Raw genomic sequence first — 17,833 nt, forward strand, 5'->3', positions numbered from 1 at the left:
TCATATCGCTACGATGTCTGCAGTGTGGCAATTTATAGTGATGTCTAGCACTGGGGCATCATACCACAGGCATGTAGCATGATGTCCCACCCAGTCACATTATCCTGACACCAGACTGACCAGTCCTAACACTAACCTTTTAATGCTGAGTGCCTAGCAAGGCAGCTGTTAGTACCATTTTTGTAGGTCTTTGGTATGACTCGGCTGGGGATTGAACCCACAACCTCCCGCATCCGATGCTCTCACTTACCACTCGGCCATCAGAGCGGTGTGTGTATGTGTATATATATATAAATATATATATATATATATATATATATATATATATATATATATATATATATATATATATATATATATATATATATATATAACTGTTGATTGTTATGTATATTTAATTTGTATTATTTATTGGCTTGTCATCCTAACGATTTATGTTTTTTTATCTGTAAGAATATTTATTGAGATCTAAGACCATTTCTTGCCATCAGATTATATCCTTTAAATATTATACCACTGAGGTCCTCTTACTCGGAACACAAGGTTATATGGACAGTAAGAGATCCTGGGTCAGACAATGAAAGACATCGGGTCAGAACTCTGTCAGTGACAAACTTTGACCTCATTGTAATGTCATGGCTCCATCAGTTACAGACTTTGACTCCATTGTAAGGTAATGACTTCGTCAGTTACCAGCTTTGTCTTTACTGTGATGTCAGTACTACATGTCATGACTTTGTGATAAACATTGACTTCACTGTAATACCATTACTCTGTTACAAACATTGACTCAACAGTAATATCATGACTGTTGCAAACTTTGACTTTACTGTAATGTCATGACTTACAAACACTGACTCCTCTGTAATGTCATGACACTGTTACAAACATTGACTCCACTGTAATGTCATGACTGTGACAAACATTGACTTCACTGTAATGTCATGACTTACAAAAATTGACTCCTCTGTAATGTCATGACACTGTTACAAATACTGACTCTTTTGTAATGTCACAACAATGTGCCACACATTGACTCCACTGTAATGTCATGAATGTGACAAATATTCACTCCACTGTAATGTCATGACTCTGTTACAAACATTGACTCCACTGTAATGCCATGACTCTATCTGCTACATGGCCACTGAGACTTGCCTTCATGACTTCTTTTTCTTTTCAACATAAGGACAATAATGTTGATTTTATGGCTGAGGATATGACGATATTAACAGAGAATTTACTGATGAGGATTTGAGGACATTAATCTATTGAATGTTGACTTGTCTGTATGGTGTTATCAATGAGTTTAATATAGCACTCTACTGCATACTGACTTGTCTGTATGGTGTAATCAGTGAGTTTAATATAGCACTCTATGGCATACTGACTTGTCTGTATGGGATTATCAGTGAGTTTAATATAGCACTCTACAGCATACTGACTTGTCTGTATGGTGTAATCAATGAGTTTAATATAGCACTCTACTGCATACTGACTTGTCTGTATGGTGTAATCAATGAGTTTAATATAGCACTCTATGGCATACTGACTGGTCTGTATGGGGTTATCAGTGAGTTTAATATAGCACTCTACAGCATACTGACTAATCTTTATGGTGTTATCAATGAGTTTAATTTAGCACTCCACTTCATACTGACTTGTCTCTATGGTGTTATGAATGAGTTATTTTACTTTATTATATGCTCATTTTTTTCCCCGTTAACTTTACATTGTCAGAATTGTGCAGTATTACCTGATATTGAACCAGCGCAACAATACACATATATTATTCACGTGCATAAAGGAACTACTTTCTATTTTAAACAAACAATGGACGCAGATGCCAGCACTTTTGATTTTGTACACAAATCATGTGCACTCACGTAAGAGGTTCTTTACGTTGTGGTTGTTTAAATTTGTTTCTGAATGAACTAAAACAGATGTTTCGTGGACTGCCACATACCAGCTGCTTTGGCACATTCCACATTGTTACAATGCTTCAGATTTAGGCTAGCTACAATATATAACAGACGCAAGATAAGGTCCTTACAAATAACATACAAGTGACTAGTCATATACTCTCTTCTTTAGCTGGTGATAAGAATGGCAATATAAAATATACTTACAGTTTTACATCCTGAATTTCCTCAAAATGTATTTTCTTAATTCTGCAAATCCGAATTACATGAGCCATGTCATAGGTTTTCAATCTGGATTACACATTTCAAAATTGTACTGTAATTTTGATGATAAGTGCATTTACATCCTCCTTACTGCACTCAAAATGAAATAAGCATTAAATTCCATAGCGTCTTTTTGATAATTGCAATTGAAAGACTTCATATTTTTCCAACATTATGATTTCAAACATTCAATGACAGAAACAGAAACACATTTGCAGATGTCAACACACTTCTCCCTAGCTTCTTCAGTCTCATGTATCATGTGGAACTGTCACATACAAATCCAGTCCATAATTACGAAATTTCCTAGAATCAACAAAAATACCAAAATCTATTCATTCCAGATCAAATGGAAAAGTTGTTGCAATGCACATTCATTCACAATATGACTCCAAATTTCAATTTTAACCAGACATTCCATTTTCTTTCGAAAATTATATCAAGTGCGCAACTAATTTCAAATTTATCTGGGCAGAGTTATGTGCACAGTAATAATGTTGATTTGTGCAATGATGAATATGCGCTTGTGTATTTAGTTTGAAATGCGGCATGCATTCATTTACGTTGTTTCTTCTAGTGTATTTTGTTTATATAATTAAGCCTTAGGTAGAATAAAAAAATGAGCATATGATAAAAAGGTTACTGCATTTGTATGGGAAAATATGAACTCATTTTGTCGGAAGGATATACTGCACTCCCAAGGTCATGCAGTATTCCATCCAAAAGATTCATTCATATTTTCTCATACAAATGCAGTAACCTATAAATACTGCATACTGACTAATCTGTATGGTGTTATCAATGAGTTTAATATAGCACTCTACTGCATACTGGCTAATCTGTATGGTGTTATCAGTGAGTTTAATATAGCACTCTACTGCATACTGACTAGTCTGTATGGTGTTATCAATGAGTTTAATATAGTACTCTACTGCATACTGACTAATCTGTATGGTGTTATCAGTGAGTTTAATATAGCACTCTACTGCATACTGACTAGTCTGTATGGTGTTATCAACCCATTTTATTAGAGCAAACTGCTACATACTGACTAGTCTGTATGGTACTATCAGTGAGTTTAATATAGCACTCTACTGCATACTGACTTGTCTGTATGGTGTTATCAATGAGTTTAATATAGTACTCTACTGCATACTGACTAATCTGTATGGTGTTATCAATGAGTTTAATATAGCACTCTACTGCATACTGACTTGTCTGTATGTTGTTATCAATGAGTTTAATATAGTACTCTACTGCATACTGACTTGTCTGTATGGTGTTATCAATGAGTTTAATATAGTACTCTACTGCATACTGACTAATCTGTATGGTGCTATCAATGAGTTTAATATAGCACTCTACTGCATACTGACTTGTCTGTATGGTGTTATCAATGAGATTAATATAGCAATCTACTGCATACTGACTAGCCTGTATGGTGTTATCAACCCATTTTATTAGAGCAAAGTGCTACATGCTGACTTTCTGTATGGTGTTATCAACTCATTTTATTAGAGCAAACTACTACATACTGACTAGTCTGTATGGTGTTATCAATGAGTTTAATATAGCACTCTCCTGCATACTGACTAGTCTGTATGGTGTTATCAATGAGTTTAATATAGCACTCTACTGCATACTGACTTGTCTGTATGGTGTTATCAGTGAGTTTAATATAGTACTCTACTGCATACTGACTAATCTGTATGGTGTTATCAATGAGTTTAATATAGCACTCTACTGCATACTGACTTGTCTGTATGGTGTTATCAATGAGTTTAATATAGTAATCTACTGCATACTGACTAATCTGTATGGTGTTATCAATGAGTTTAATATAGCATTCTACTGCATACTGACTTGTCTGTATGGTGTTATCAATGAGTTTAATATAGCACTCTACTGCATACTGACTTGTCTGTATGGTGTTATCAGTGAGTTTAATATAGTACTCTACTGCATACTGACTAATCTGTATGGTGTTATCAATGGGTTTAATATAGCACTCTACTGTATACCGACTTGTCTGTATGGTGTTATCAATGAGTTTAATATAGCACTCTACTGCATACTGACTTGTCTGTATGGTGTTATCAGTGAGTTTAATATAGTAATCTACTGCATACTGACTAATCTGTATGGTGTTATCAATGAGTTTAATATAGCACTCTACTGCATACCGACTTGTCTGTATGGTGTTATCAATGAGTTTAATATAGCACTCTACTGCATACTGACTTGTCTGTATGGTGTTATCAGTGAGTTTAATATAGTACTCTACTGTATACTGACTTGTCTGTATGGTGTTATCAACCCATTTTATTAGAGCAAAGTGCTACATGCTGACTTTCTGTATGGTGTTATCAACCCATTTTATTAGAGCAAACTGCTACATACTGACTAGTCTGTATGGTGTTATCAATGAGTTTAATATAGCACTCTACTGCATACTGACTTGTCTGTATGTTGTTATCAATGAGTTTAATATAGTACTCTACTGCATACTGACTAATCTGTATGGTGTTATCAATGAGTTTAATATAGCACTCTACTGCATACTGACTTGTCTGTATGGTGTTATCAATGAGTTTAATATAGCACTCTACTGCATACTGACTTGTCTGTATGGTGTTATCAACCCATTTTATTAGAGCAAAGTGCTACATGCTGACTTTCTGTATGGTGTTATCAACCCATTTTATTAGAGCAAACTGCTACATACTGATTAGTCTGTATGGTGTTATCAATGAGTTTAATATAGCACTCTACTGCATACTGACTTGTCTGTATGTTGTTATCAATGAGTTTAATATAGCACTCTACTGCATACTGACTTGTCTGTATGGTGTTATCAATGAGTTTAATATAGCACTCTACTGCATACTGACTTGTCTGTATGGTGTAATCAATGAGTTTAATATAGCACTCTACTGCATACTGACTTGTCTGTATGGTGTTATGAATGAGTTTAATATAGCAATCTACTGCATACTGACTAGTGTGTATGGTGTTATCAACCCATTTTATTAGAGCAAAGTGCTACATGCTGACTTTCTGTATGGTGTTATCAACCCATTTTATTAGAGCAAACTGCTACATACTGACTAGTCTGTATGGTGTTATCAATGAGTTTAATATAGCACTCTACTGCATACTGACTTGTCTGTATGTTGTTATCAATGAGTTTAATATAGTACTCTACTGCATACTGACTAATCTGTATGGTGTTATCAATGAGTTTAATATAGCACTCTACTGCATACTGACTTGTCTGTATGGTGTTATCAATGAGTTTAATATAGCACTCTACTGCATACTGACTTGTCTGTATGGTGTTATCAATGAGTTTAATATAGCACTCTACTGCATACTGACTTGTCTGTATGGTGCTACCAATCAGTTTTCAGAACATACCTGTTTTTATAAAATAAGAAAACTCTCAAGACATTCCTTTAATACCACTTTTGTGTCAATCTCAGAAGATGAAAAGATTCTCCAAGTTGTTCATATATTTTAAAGCATATTATTTTTAATCAATGACTTATGTATGCTACTGATAATGAGTATGTTGTGTTGTTCTCAACTGGAAGCTAGGGATTTATAACTGTACTATAGAAGAAACTATTTTGGATATATCATGACTTGTACCTTATATATTTATGGTTTGGTACAGAGAATATTCATTTTGTGTTTTCCAGTATGATTTTTGGTTTGGTACAGAGAATATTCATTTTGTGTTTTCCAGTATGATTTATGGTTTGGTACAGAGAATATTCATTTTGTGTTTTCCAGTATGATTTATGGTTTGGTACAGAGAATATTCATTTTGTGTTTTCCAGTATGATTTATGTTTTGGTATAGAGAATATTCATTTTGTGTTTTCCAATATGATTTATGGTTTGGTACAGAGAATGTTCATTTTGTGTTTTCCAGTATGATTTATGTTTTGGTACAGAGAATGTTCATTTTGTGTTTTCCAGTGTGATTTATGGTTTGGTACAGAGAATATTCATTTTGTGTTTTCCAGTATGATTTATGTTTTGGTATAGAGAATATTCATTTTGTGTTTTCCAGTGTGATTTATGGTTTGGTACAGAGAATGTTCATTTTGTGTTTTCCAGTATGATTTATGTTTTGGTACAGAGAATGTTCATTTTGTGTTTTCCAGTGTGATTTATGGTTTGGTACAGAGAATATTCATTTTGTGTTTTCCAGTATGATTTATGTTTTGGTACAGAGAATGTTCATTTTGTGTTTTCCAGTATGATTTATGTTTTGGTACAGAGAATATTCATTTTGTGTTTTCCAGTATGATTTATGTTTTGGTACAGAGAATATTCATTTTGTGTTTTCCAGTATGATTTATGTTTTGGTACAGAGAATATTCATTTTGTGTTTTCCAGTATGATTTATGTTTTGGTACAGAGAATATTCATTTTGTGTTTTCCAGTATGATTTATGTTTTGGTACAGAGAATATTCATTTTGTGTTTTCCAGTATGATTTATGGTTTGGTACAGAGAATGGTCATTTTGTGTTTTCCAGTATGATTTATGGTTTGGTGCAGAGAATATTCATTTTGTGTTTTCCAGTATGATTTATGTTTTGGTACAGAGAATATTCATTTTGTGTTTTTAACTGTGATTAATGTTGATCATAACTTTTGTAATGGTTGGTACAGTCTGTGAGTTGTCTGTTAATTCTTTAATTGTTTATAATTTATAAATTCACAGTTTTTCATTGGAAAATTTAAATGTTTTAAAATTACTTCTTGCAGGTTTATGTCGGATTCAGATATATCTAGACTGTGGTTTTTATGGCTAGATGGCTGTGGGTTTTTTCTGTACAGTTTCTAACAATATGTTAAAACATTGGTAAGTTGTAATTTCTGTTTCATGATTCAATAATGTTACTAAGTAACCATGGATTTAGTGTTGTATATTCATTTAAAAAACACATTTAATTTGTTTGCTTGCATAAACACTGACCTCTTTTGCTTATTCAGTTTATTTGAATAGTAACAGTGACTGGTCAACATTATAAGCTGTACCTTTATACAGTCTGCTTCTTTATCTGACAAAGTCCATTACACTAAAACTGGTTGGATAATTAAAGTTGTCAGATAAAGCAAAATATTTTATGAAAAGATAGAGTTCAGTCTTTGACAGCACTGTTTTGGTTAATTAAGGCGTATATAGGTCAGATGTAATAATAACACTCCTTGATCATCAAGTCTATTGTTATTAAGGCATATACTGGTCGGATGTAACAGTAACACTCCTTGACCATCAAGTCTATTGTTATTAAGGCATATATAGGTCAGATGTAACATCAACACTCCTTGACCATCAAGTCTATTGTTATTAAGGCATATATAGGTCAGATGTAACATCAACAATCCTTGACCATCAAGTATATTGTTATTAAGGCATATACAGGTCAGATGTAAGAGTAACACTCATTGATTATCAAGTCTATTGTTATTAAGGCATATATAGGTCAGATGTAACAGTAACACTCCTTGACCATCAAGTCTATTGTTATTAAGGCATATATAGGTCAGATGTAACATCAACACTCCTTGATCATCAAGTCTATTGTTATTAAGGGATACATAGGTCAGATGTAACAGTAACACTCCTTGATCATCAAGTCTGGTGCATGTGTAAGCTAATTATATCTTTGTTCACAGGGTATATGAAAGCAACGTCAGATTGTTGGAACATTTAGGCTAAGGGTAGGTAATGCCAGGTAAATTATATATATATATATATATATATATATATATATATATATATATATATATATATATACACACACACACACACACACAAATGTATTATAAATTGGATGCATGGATGTCAGACAAAGTTGAATAGACTGTACATGTATGTTTTTTTGCAATTGTTGAAAATTGAGACATTGCATAGTCAAAGTTGCCTCAAAGTTGCCTTATGACAGGTTTTGTTTTGCAATGAAATAGTGCCTGCATTTGTTTTGCACAAATGCAAACCATTTTCAAAGGCAACTTTAAAAGGTTAGAAGTAGCCATCTGAATTGATGGAGAGGACACATGTGATTTCCTAACAGAAAGCATAATACAATTCCTCATCAAGACCCTATAGTTATATAACACTCAAAAATAGGAGTTAAGCAAAATAGACAAGACAGAACTTATGTATTAGTATTTTGGTGCTTTTCAATGGCTCTTTAAACACAGTTTGGATTTATCATATTCAGAAAAATGGATCAAAGTGTCATTGCTAAAGACACACTGAGGCAACCTTCCTTGGCTTGGATGGGCAGGTATTGAATTTGAAACTTTTAGATTACAAGTTCACTGCTCTATCAAATGAGTGAGCGTGGTTTATTTGTCAAGATATTGACAGGAAATGCTGCTATGTACGCAACGCTGATAAGAAGGAAATGTTGCTTATGTATGCCACGCTGATAAGAAGGAAATGCTGCTTATGTATGCCACGCTGATAAGAAGGAAATGTTGCTTATGTATGCCACACTGATAAAAGAGGAAATGCATGTTTAAGAGATATGCTTGATTGGCAATGCGTTACAAACTGCCATTAATGGTGTGTATTGTTGTTGTATTCATGTCATATTACTTCATGAAAAACACCTATTGTGCTATATAAATATTTATTTTGTTGTCATTTTTACTTTTACTAAATTGATTAGTACCAAATAAAATAGTTAAACAAGTCAGAGGTTATTTTGTTAGTAGATCAAATATCAGTTTCACATGAACTAAAATTATTATTTGGGTTTCTGTTCCACTTAATAAATCTGATATTATGAAGCCCCGTTTTACCAAACATTTAAGCATTCCGCACTTGAGTAGAGTCAGTTCCGCATTTCTGGAGACCAAATGGTAAAACATCATTGCTAAATGGGCCCAGGTTGTGCTTTTGCTCTCCACTTAGTAACCCAAGTTCTTTCATCCGATTCTCATCAAACTTCGTATGCAGACAACACTTTTATAAATGTAGCATTATTATATTCATTATAAATGTAAGGTCAACATGCGTAAGGTCAAGGATACTGATGAGAACACTGCAATTTGGGTTTCCGTACGATAACAAATTTCAATCGCATTCCTGTTGGGTTTGGTTTTAGAGATGACTTAAATTTTCTCACGATACGAAAGGTTTCTTGATTCCAGGTTGTATCGAATTTCTTAGGTGAAATAGATAATGGTGCACAGGGTTCCAAATATTTTGATCGAAAAGTGGAATGGTCTGTGTCACTAGATGTGGAACTATAATTTTTGCGCTTACAGGAAAAACATACGTTGATGCTAATTAGTGTGATTAACTTAACAATTCAGGTGTTGAGAGAATGTCATATGTGTGTGTGTGTGTGTGTGAGAGAGAGAGAGAGAGAGAGAGAGAGAGAGATTTAAAACTATTCCCGAACTGAAAGAAATGGATCTGCATCACACAACACTGAGTGCAATGAAATGTTCTTAAAATATGAGTCTAGATAGCTAAATGTGATTCTAGATCGCTGAATGTGAGTCTAGATCGCTGAATGTGAGTCTAGATCGCTGAATGTGAGTCTAGATCGCTGAATATGAGTCTAGATCGCTAAATGCGAGTCTAGATCGCTAAATGTGAGTCTAGATTGCTAAACGTGAGTCTAGATCGCTAAATGTGAGTCTAGATCGCTGAATGTGAGTCTAAATCGCTAAATGCGAGTGAGTCTAAATCGCTAAATGTGATTCTAGATCGCTGAATGTGAGTCTAGATCGCTGAATGTGAGTCTAGATCGCTGAATGTGAGTCTAGATCGCTGAATATGAGTCTAGATCGCTAAATGCGAGTCTAGATCGCTAAATGTGAGTCTAGATCGCTAAACGTGAGTCTAGATCGCTGAATGTGAGTCTAAATTGCTAAATGCGAGTGAGTCTAAATCGCTAAATGCGAGTCTAGATCGCTGAATGTGTCCTAGATAGCTAAATGCGAGTCTAGGTCTATGTTAATCCGAGTTCCCACTGACCCATCCTACCCCATTTTTTATATTTGGACATTTATGTTGGGATTTGCGAGATTTGTAGTCATGTGAGTATGCAGATGGCGAGATCCAGGTCAAATTTCAGCAACGGTGTAGTTTCGTCTCGTGTGTCAGCGGATTAAAGACATATTAATGCTATGCTCGCAATTTATGAGAAAATAAACCATATTCCTGTCGATTTCGTGCAGGTACTAGTATATCTCAATGAAAGGTCGTTAAAGTTTGCTAGGCCGGCTAGTAAGCTGCTACCAATGCCGACAATAAATGGTGTCCGCGAATTCCAACTTTTCGATAGGCAGTGGACTCTGACCCTACATCCCAACATAAATATTAAAAACATTGGGTGTCAAAGGTCAAAGGAAACTCGGACTAGGTCACTGTATGTGTCTTATGTGAATCTAGATCTCTGTATGTGAGTCTAGATAGACCTCTATATGTGTGTCTAGATTTCCAAATTTGAGTCTAGCATTGTTTCTCACGCTTAGCATCAACCGCCATTGCTACAGCTCTTTGCATCAGACCTCTCTCACTGGAGTCTAATGTCTTGGACTTGAGTCTTTCCACAAGCTCTTTGCTCTGATCCTTTCCATCTTTCGTTTGCATGATTTGGTATTTCCTTTTCAGCCAATCCTCGTTATTTATTTCATTTTCCTCTGAATTCATCTCAATGACTTCTCGGAAGTTCTCGAGATACTGCATGTACACCATTCCCAGGACCACCTTAATAGTTTCTAAGTCTTCCGCGTTGAACCCCATTTCGTTGAGAGACATTTTGAAAACATCTCTCACGCCTCTCTTATCTCTCAAATGCCAAAGCATAGCAATGTCTGTCAGGTTTGCCCCTTTCATTTGCATCTTGCCTATCAGGAGATTGAAAAACACCCTGAGACATCCGAATATCTCTTGAAAGTCGTTCTTTTCTACTAAGACATCAAAATACTTTATGCTCTGAAAATAAATGAAAAATGACACCTCACTTTCATGCACACACAGATAGAAAGATAATGCGAAATGTCATGAAACTTGCATCGCGGTACGAAAAAAAAAAGACCTCGAACTTTGATAGTAGTGCCAATGAAAGCCGATAACATCACTTTGGGAATTTAACATTATGTTTGGGACACTATAGACTCAACTGAAAATTTAGGATAATTTTTGTCACGGTATGGCGACTAATGGGAATGTAACTTTACATTTGGAATGTTATTAAACCAAATGGAAATACATTATGTCGTACAGTTAACATTATGGCCTAATTATGGACAAGAACCACCCTGAAATTCACTAATATTGTGTATTCTGCTCACCATTCATACTGTTTGCCGAAAACAATATTACAAGTTATAATTATGATGTAATGTTGACGACTGGCATAAATCAGAGAGAGAGAGAGAGAGAGAGAGAGAGAGAGAGAGAGCAAAATAAATAGTAAAAGAAACAACATGTTTTATTTTCTTTTCTTCAAAATTAACACTTAAATTGTGCCCTGTTGAACCAGCTTAATATCCTGAAACACTAGTGTAAAGTTAATAAACCTGAAACACCAGTATACACTTCTAAAGGCAATATCCCAAAATACTAGTGTACGCTTGTACAGGCAATAATCCTGAAATAGTGTACACTTATATGGACAATAATCCCGAAACATCAGTGCACAGTTCTGAAGGGAATAATCCAGAAAAACCACTGTACACTTCGATATGCAATAATCCTGAAACACTAATATACAATTCTGAAGGCACTAATCCAGAGACACCAGTGTACACTTCTGTGAGCAATGATCCCGACACACCAGTGTACAGGTCTAAAGGACATAATTCCAAACATCAGTGTACACTTTTAGAGGCAAATTTATTTTTCTCAGAGGTATTTTTAAAAGTTAGTCTTGATATCTGTAATGTTGCAAACCTATAACTTTATAGTAAAAAATGCAAAAGTATTTCAGTAGTATGTTCTTTCAAAACGAATGACTTTCTTTTGCAGAGTGCTATATATCATATATCAAACCCATCTGCAGTGATTAATGAGGCTCTTGAGGGGTCCTTCTGCACACGTTGAGTCGCAGCTGGCGTCACGATGTTCCTTTGTTAACTCCTTCAGTAGTACTGTACGAGTGAAATGTATTTATCCTACTTGTGGATGCATTTACAAATTACTTACTTGAATCACCCTCGGTAACAGAATCATAACATATCCATAATTATGTAAATCCATATACTGTGATACCCATAGTGGTAGATTAAACATTGTTTATTTTTGTGTTAATTTCTAAACATTGATCATCCATGGTGATAAAGCCACAGGTAAATCATGTTTGTTTTTAAGTTCCATCCGTTAATTCGTGTTAATTACTCGTGTAAATTGCATGTTATAATTCGTTCCAGTTAGGAACTAAATAATTTTCCATATATCAGTTGTTTAACTAAGTGCGCATCATTTCGTTAAATCCATTGAAGTATTTTATGAGCACGAGTTTGGTGTCACATTCACTCAGGTTTTTCAAGCACATTATAAATAAACATCGAACTCACGGAATTGCTTTTATTGTCTTATCTACAATCTCATCCCAATCCTGACCATCCTGTTACATTTGTAACAATTAAATGTTCTAAATCTACGTTAATTTCGATTGAAAGAATGTCTTCAAATTTTTGTTTAAAAAAAACAACAAACAAACAAAAAATCAAAAAAAAAAAAAAAAAAAACAACAACAAAAAACAACAATAAACCAATTGTTAGAGACAAAAGTATTATTTGGGATTATAACAGAGAGAGAGAGAGAGAGGACAAACCCATTTATAATTAATGTTGGTTTATTCTCAGTGCTTCACGTCTATTTTTGTATTATTAAAGACGAGTGTGTTTTAGGGTTTTTCACGTAAATTTAACAATCTGAGTCGTATCGCTACGATGTCAGCAGTGTGGCATTTTATAGTGATGTCGAGCACTGGGGTATCATGCCACAGACGTGTCATCATGTCCCACCCAGTCACATTATCATGACACCAGGCCGACCGGTCCTAACGCTAACGTCTTAATTCTGAGCGCGAAACGAGGCAGCTGCTAATACCATTTTTATAAGTCTTTGGTATGAATCGCGCGGGGTTTGATCCCGCGACCACTTGCATCCGAGGCGTACGCTCTAACCACTTGTGATATTTTTGAAATAGGAAATTCAAAATTCCGCTAATATTGTTTTGTCGTTTGCTTTACTTGACTCTTGATACATTTATGCTAGAAAAATGATACATTCTATAAATGAACCTTAATGTAATTGTTCTTTTCATGTTGAAGAATAATGCAAAATAAAATTACATTTCAATATTAAGATAAATATTTGGTATAAAAAAAATAACGAGAGTTGAATCCTGCCTTAGCACTGCATGTTAAACATTTAGAGGAAAAAAAAAATTGATGGATCACGTAAGTGGATGAATTGATACATGAATGAATAAATTATTGAACAGAAAAAAGCATTATTTTATCAGCAGAAGTAATCAAGGGGAGAGAAGGGATATACTATTATGACAAACATGTCTACACCGCATTATTATGTCGTTAAAAGTAATGAAAGGGAGAGAAGGGGTGTAATGTTATGACAAAAACAGCCACACCGCAATGCTATGCCGTTAAAAGTAATCAAGAAGAGAGAAGGGGTTTTATTATGACGCACATATACACCGTATTATTGTGTCGTTAAAAGTAATCAAGGTGAGAGAAGGGGTGTACTATTAGCTACACCGCATTGTTATGTCGTTAAAATTAACGAAATGTAGAGAAGGGGTGTAGTGTAGTGTAGTGTAGTGTTTTGATAAATATGTGTACATTACACTTATATTTATTCTTGGAAACTACAAAGTTACACTTCGTGGTGTAACCGTCCTAAGTGGAGTTTTTAGTATAAAGTGCGAGTGCAATCATATCAAACTTTATTCCATGAGCAACGGTCATCATAAACGATCACATAGCTACTATAAGTACTATGTTGGGTGCGTTGCAAAGAAAGTATCAGACACACGCTGAACTAACAGATTTGAACATCATCGAAAAGATTAGAAATCGAAACGAAAGGGCACGTTACACAATCAAGCCTTTTGGGTCTTGAGTGCCGATGCAGTTGCTGTGGGCCGCGATATTGGTTGAGGTACGCCAGAGCTCACAACAGGGGATCTTATTCTGTGAGTATACAAAAGATGTCCACATATCATAATAGCCCACATGCCGGGAGTCGGCCTGTTTCCAATTAACGGTAGTCCAGAAGCAGCGCTGCCTGATTTAGTACGCGGGTCGCTGCTTGGCGCCTTCAGTACCTCAATGGAGTAGTTTCCGCAGATCAACACGCCAGCCTTTCTCTGGACTAAAGATTTGGTCAGCGAGATCACCAAATGAGCCGTAGAGAGTATAACGTGGACGTAAAAGTCGCAGTGGAGCAGGTGGGAGGTGACGCCGGAATGACATCTAATGTGTTCCGCGGTTTTTCCAGGTATCAAAGTAGACGTTGCCGCCCCCGTGCCCATCGCACATCGGCAGGCGCACCAGATCGTAACGCAGATAGAAGCGTGAGAAGGCCCCCATTACCTCACCACGTATTGACTTTCGCCTCGGTTGCTAGCTCTCTAGGTAGCTAGGTGGCCGGCCACGTCAACCACGTTAAACGCCGCCACTTGTCAGGATCTCCGCCTCCTTAGTGGTCATCGGGAGGGGCGGGAACAGGGCCAACAGGTGGAAGGTGCCACCTTCTTAGTGCAATTATTTCAGGACTGCAGTCGAAGGATCGAAGTCGACAACGCACATTGCCTTACGGACAGCCAGGATGAGCTTACTCTAGACGGCTGTCGGAACTACTGGATGGAGCTCGTGGAGCTCTCAAAGTCCTGGTAAGAAGCCATCATGGGTATTCCGCTTCATGGGTGCCTTTAATAGGGGGAGCGGCACCACGCCATATATCCATACTATTCGCCAGAAGTTAATTATGCATATCTTCTGTCATTATTAGCCTGCAGATGTTTTCTACGACTAACATTAATGCTAGTCGCGGAAAGTTTTTAAAAAACTAGCACCAGATATGCAATGCTAGCCATAAAAGGAATCGTTCCAAAACCAAACTGAACATTTCCTGTCCAAGCTCATCATTACTGTACTACTGGTCGACCATTACTTTTCTCCTTGCAAACGAGTGTTATCACGATTGAAATTGACCCACAAAATGTCAATGTTACAGATCAGTCAAAACCGCAATAAGATATCAAGATATTACAAAATGGCATTAATAAACTAGGACATTGGCCACAGAAATGAGGCATACCATTCCAACGTAAAATTTACCATAATGTACATGACAAAAAAAATGGCATAAAACCAGTATATCATAATCGACGGAAGGTGCTTATTTAGAGATCCTCGAATAAATAAAATATTTAGGGCACTAGGTTACTAGTGTTTAGAGATTGACCATTCAAATTTAAGAATTGTGCACCAAAAAAGGAAAATCGAACCTTAGTCCTATTAAGACTTAACTTGTTATTCTCCTCATTTCGCTTTAAAGGGTTTAGTAGGACCTATTTTAGAATATGATTGTACAGTTTAGGACCTCCGTTCCCAGGCTTTACAGGATGAATAAAAAATATTAAAAAGCGAGCAGCCAGGATTGTTGCATCCAATTACGACTAATCCTCAGGAAGTATGGCCTGAATATTGAATAAGTTATCGTGGAAACGGTTAAGAAACAAAAACGTAGATTTTAAAATGGGCTAATAATTTTATACAAAGGATGAAAGAACAAAGCTATAATATCCTGCTACAAATTAATCAAACATAAAAGAACCAGTAGAAATCAATATGAATTTATCAAGGTCTATATTACATTGATCGTAGTTGACGATTGCATTTTTTCCAAATGACAATTTTTTGGTTGCAATAATGGAGCAAGGTGTTGTTTGACATTGTAAGGTATTACAAGATTAAATAAATCTAAGCTAGAGTATCGACAAAGAAGGCAAGGAGTTACGAACCAATGTCTCCAATATGTTGACGTATGGTTAAGAATATATGAAGTTGACATCAATGCTTTCCCAAAAGCTTGAAGACTTCCAAAGCAAGTGTCGTAATTGTTCAAGAAATAAAGAATACCAAAAAAGTAAACAGTCAATATCTCTTGTGCAAAGTGTGATCAAAAAACAGATGGCGATGGCTGGAACATGTGTGCTGAATGTCATCAGACGCATTGCCCAGGACAGCTCTCATCTAGGTCATGTACGGTAGATGGAACAAACACTGTCTCAAAGAAGAGGAACTGTTCAAGAAAAGATTAAAGAATGTAGCCTTAACTGGAATACCATCACCCCGAAAGCAGCAGATCGTCAAAGCATTATGTCCCATCTTAAGGCACGACGTGGGATGAGTGAGTTAGATTTTAATCGTGCTAGGATATCACTTACTGAGATTAAAAGTGGGGTACGTTTCATGACGTAGCTCACGATCGCTATAAATGTGGTCAGGTATACACTGAAAGTTAAATTATTAGATACCCTGCATTTTCGTCAGTTATACATTTTGTTGATTCAATTCAATTATTATTCTTTGAGTTTGTTGCAAAACGCATTTTTGCCATATTTTTCAAGTTTAAAATAATCTCACAACTTTTAAAGATGAATTTTTATATGACCAGATTGGTTCCAGCTGGTTTGATCTCATGCAATTTCGTGCCATAGTTTGGCATTAGAATTTGACGTGCACATTGAATATATTTATTAATTATTTAAAATTATTTCCTTTGGTAAGTATATAGTATAAATTATGTACTGTAGTAATTGATGCTGTATGAATAACGAGGATAAATGGTTTTTGTTGTGTAGATGCTTGCAAGGGCACTGAAAGAAAAACAAATAAACAAAACCCAACGATTTGTACCCTCGGTCGAAAACTCTTTCGTCGTGCTCCGCACATATTTGCGCACATAAAATTGGGCATTATTTCAATACCATTTTACATCTATATAAATTGTACACTTTTGTCTCTGCGCAGAGATTATGAAATATATTGGATTTTAATTACTGATGAAAATAATATCCTAGAGTATTGTTTACATTGCTAGCTATTATTGGTTGTGTCATAGCTGTCATACTGAATACCAGAAACTTATCAGTAAGCTTATGCATAAACTATTTTTATGTTCAGACAGCCTTTGCCCATCAAGGATTAGCTGAAGATAATCCATTAGTAAATAATTTGAACTTTTTTCAAAGTACGTCTTCATTAACACTAAATGGCTCTCATTAACACTAAATGGCCTTCGTTAACACTAAATGGCCTTCATTAACACTAAATGACCTTCATTAACACTAAATGGCCTTCATTAACACTAAATGATTCTCATTAACACTAAATGACCTTCATTAACACTAAATGGCTCTCATTCACACTAAATGGCCTTCATTAACACTAAATGGCCTTCATTGACACTAAATGGCGCTCATTAACACTAAATGGCCTTCATTAACACTAAATGACCTTCATTAACACTAAATGGCTCTCATTCACACTAAATGGCCTTCATTAACACTAAATGGCCTTCATTGACACTAAATGGCGCTCATTAACACTAAATGGCCTTCATTAA

The sequence above is a fragment of the Sinohyriopsis cumingii genome, chromosome 5 (assembly GCF_028554795.1).
Source record: "Sinohyriopsis cumingii isolate HCF-2022 chromosome 5, ASM2855479v2, whole genome shotgun sequence".
In the NCBI taxonomy this organism is placed as follows: domain Eukaryota; kingdom Metazoa; phylum Mollusca; class Bivalvia; order Unionida; family Unionidae; genus Sinohyriopsis; species Sinohyriopsis cumingii.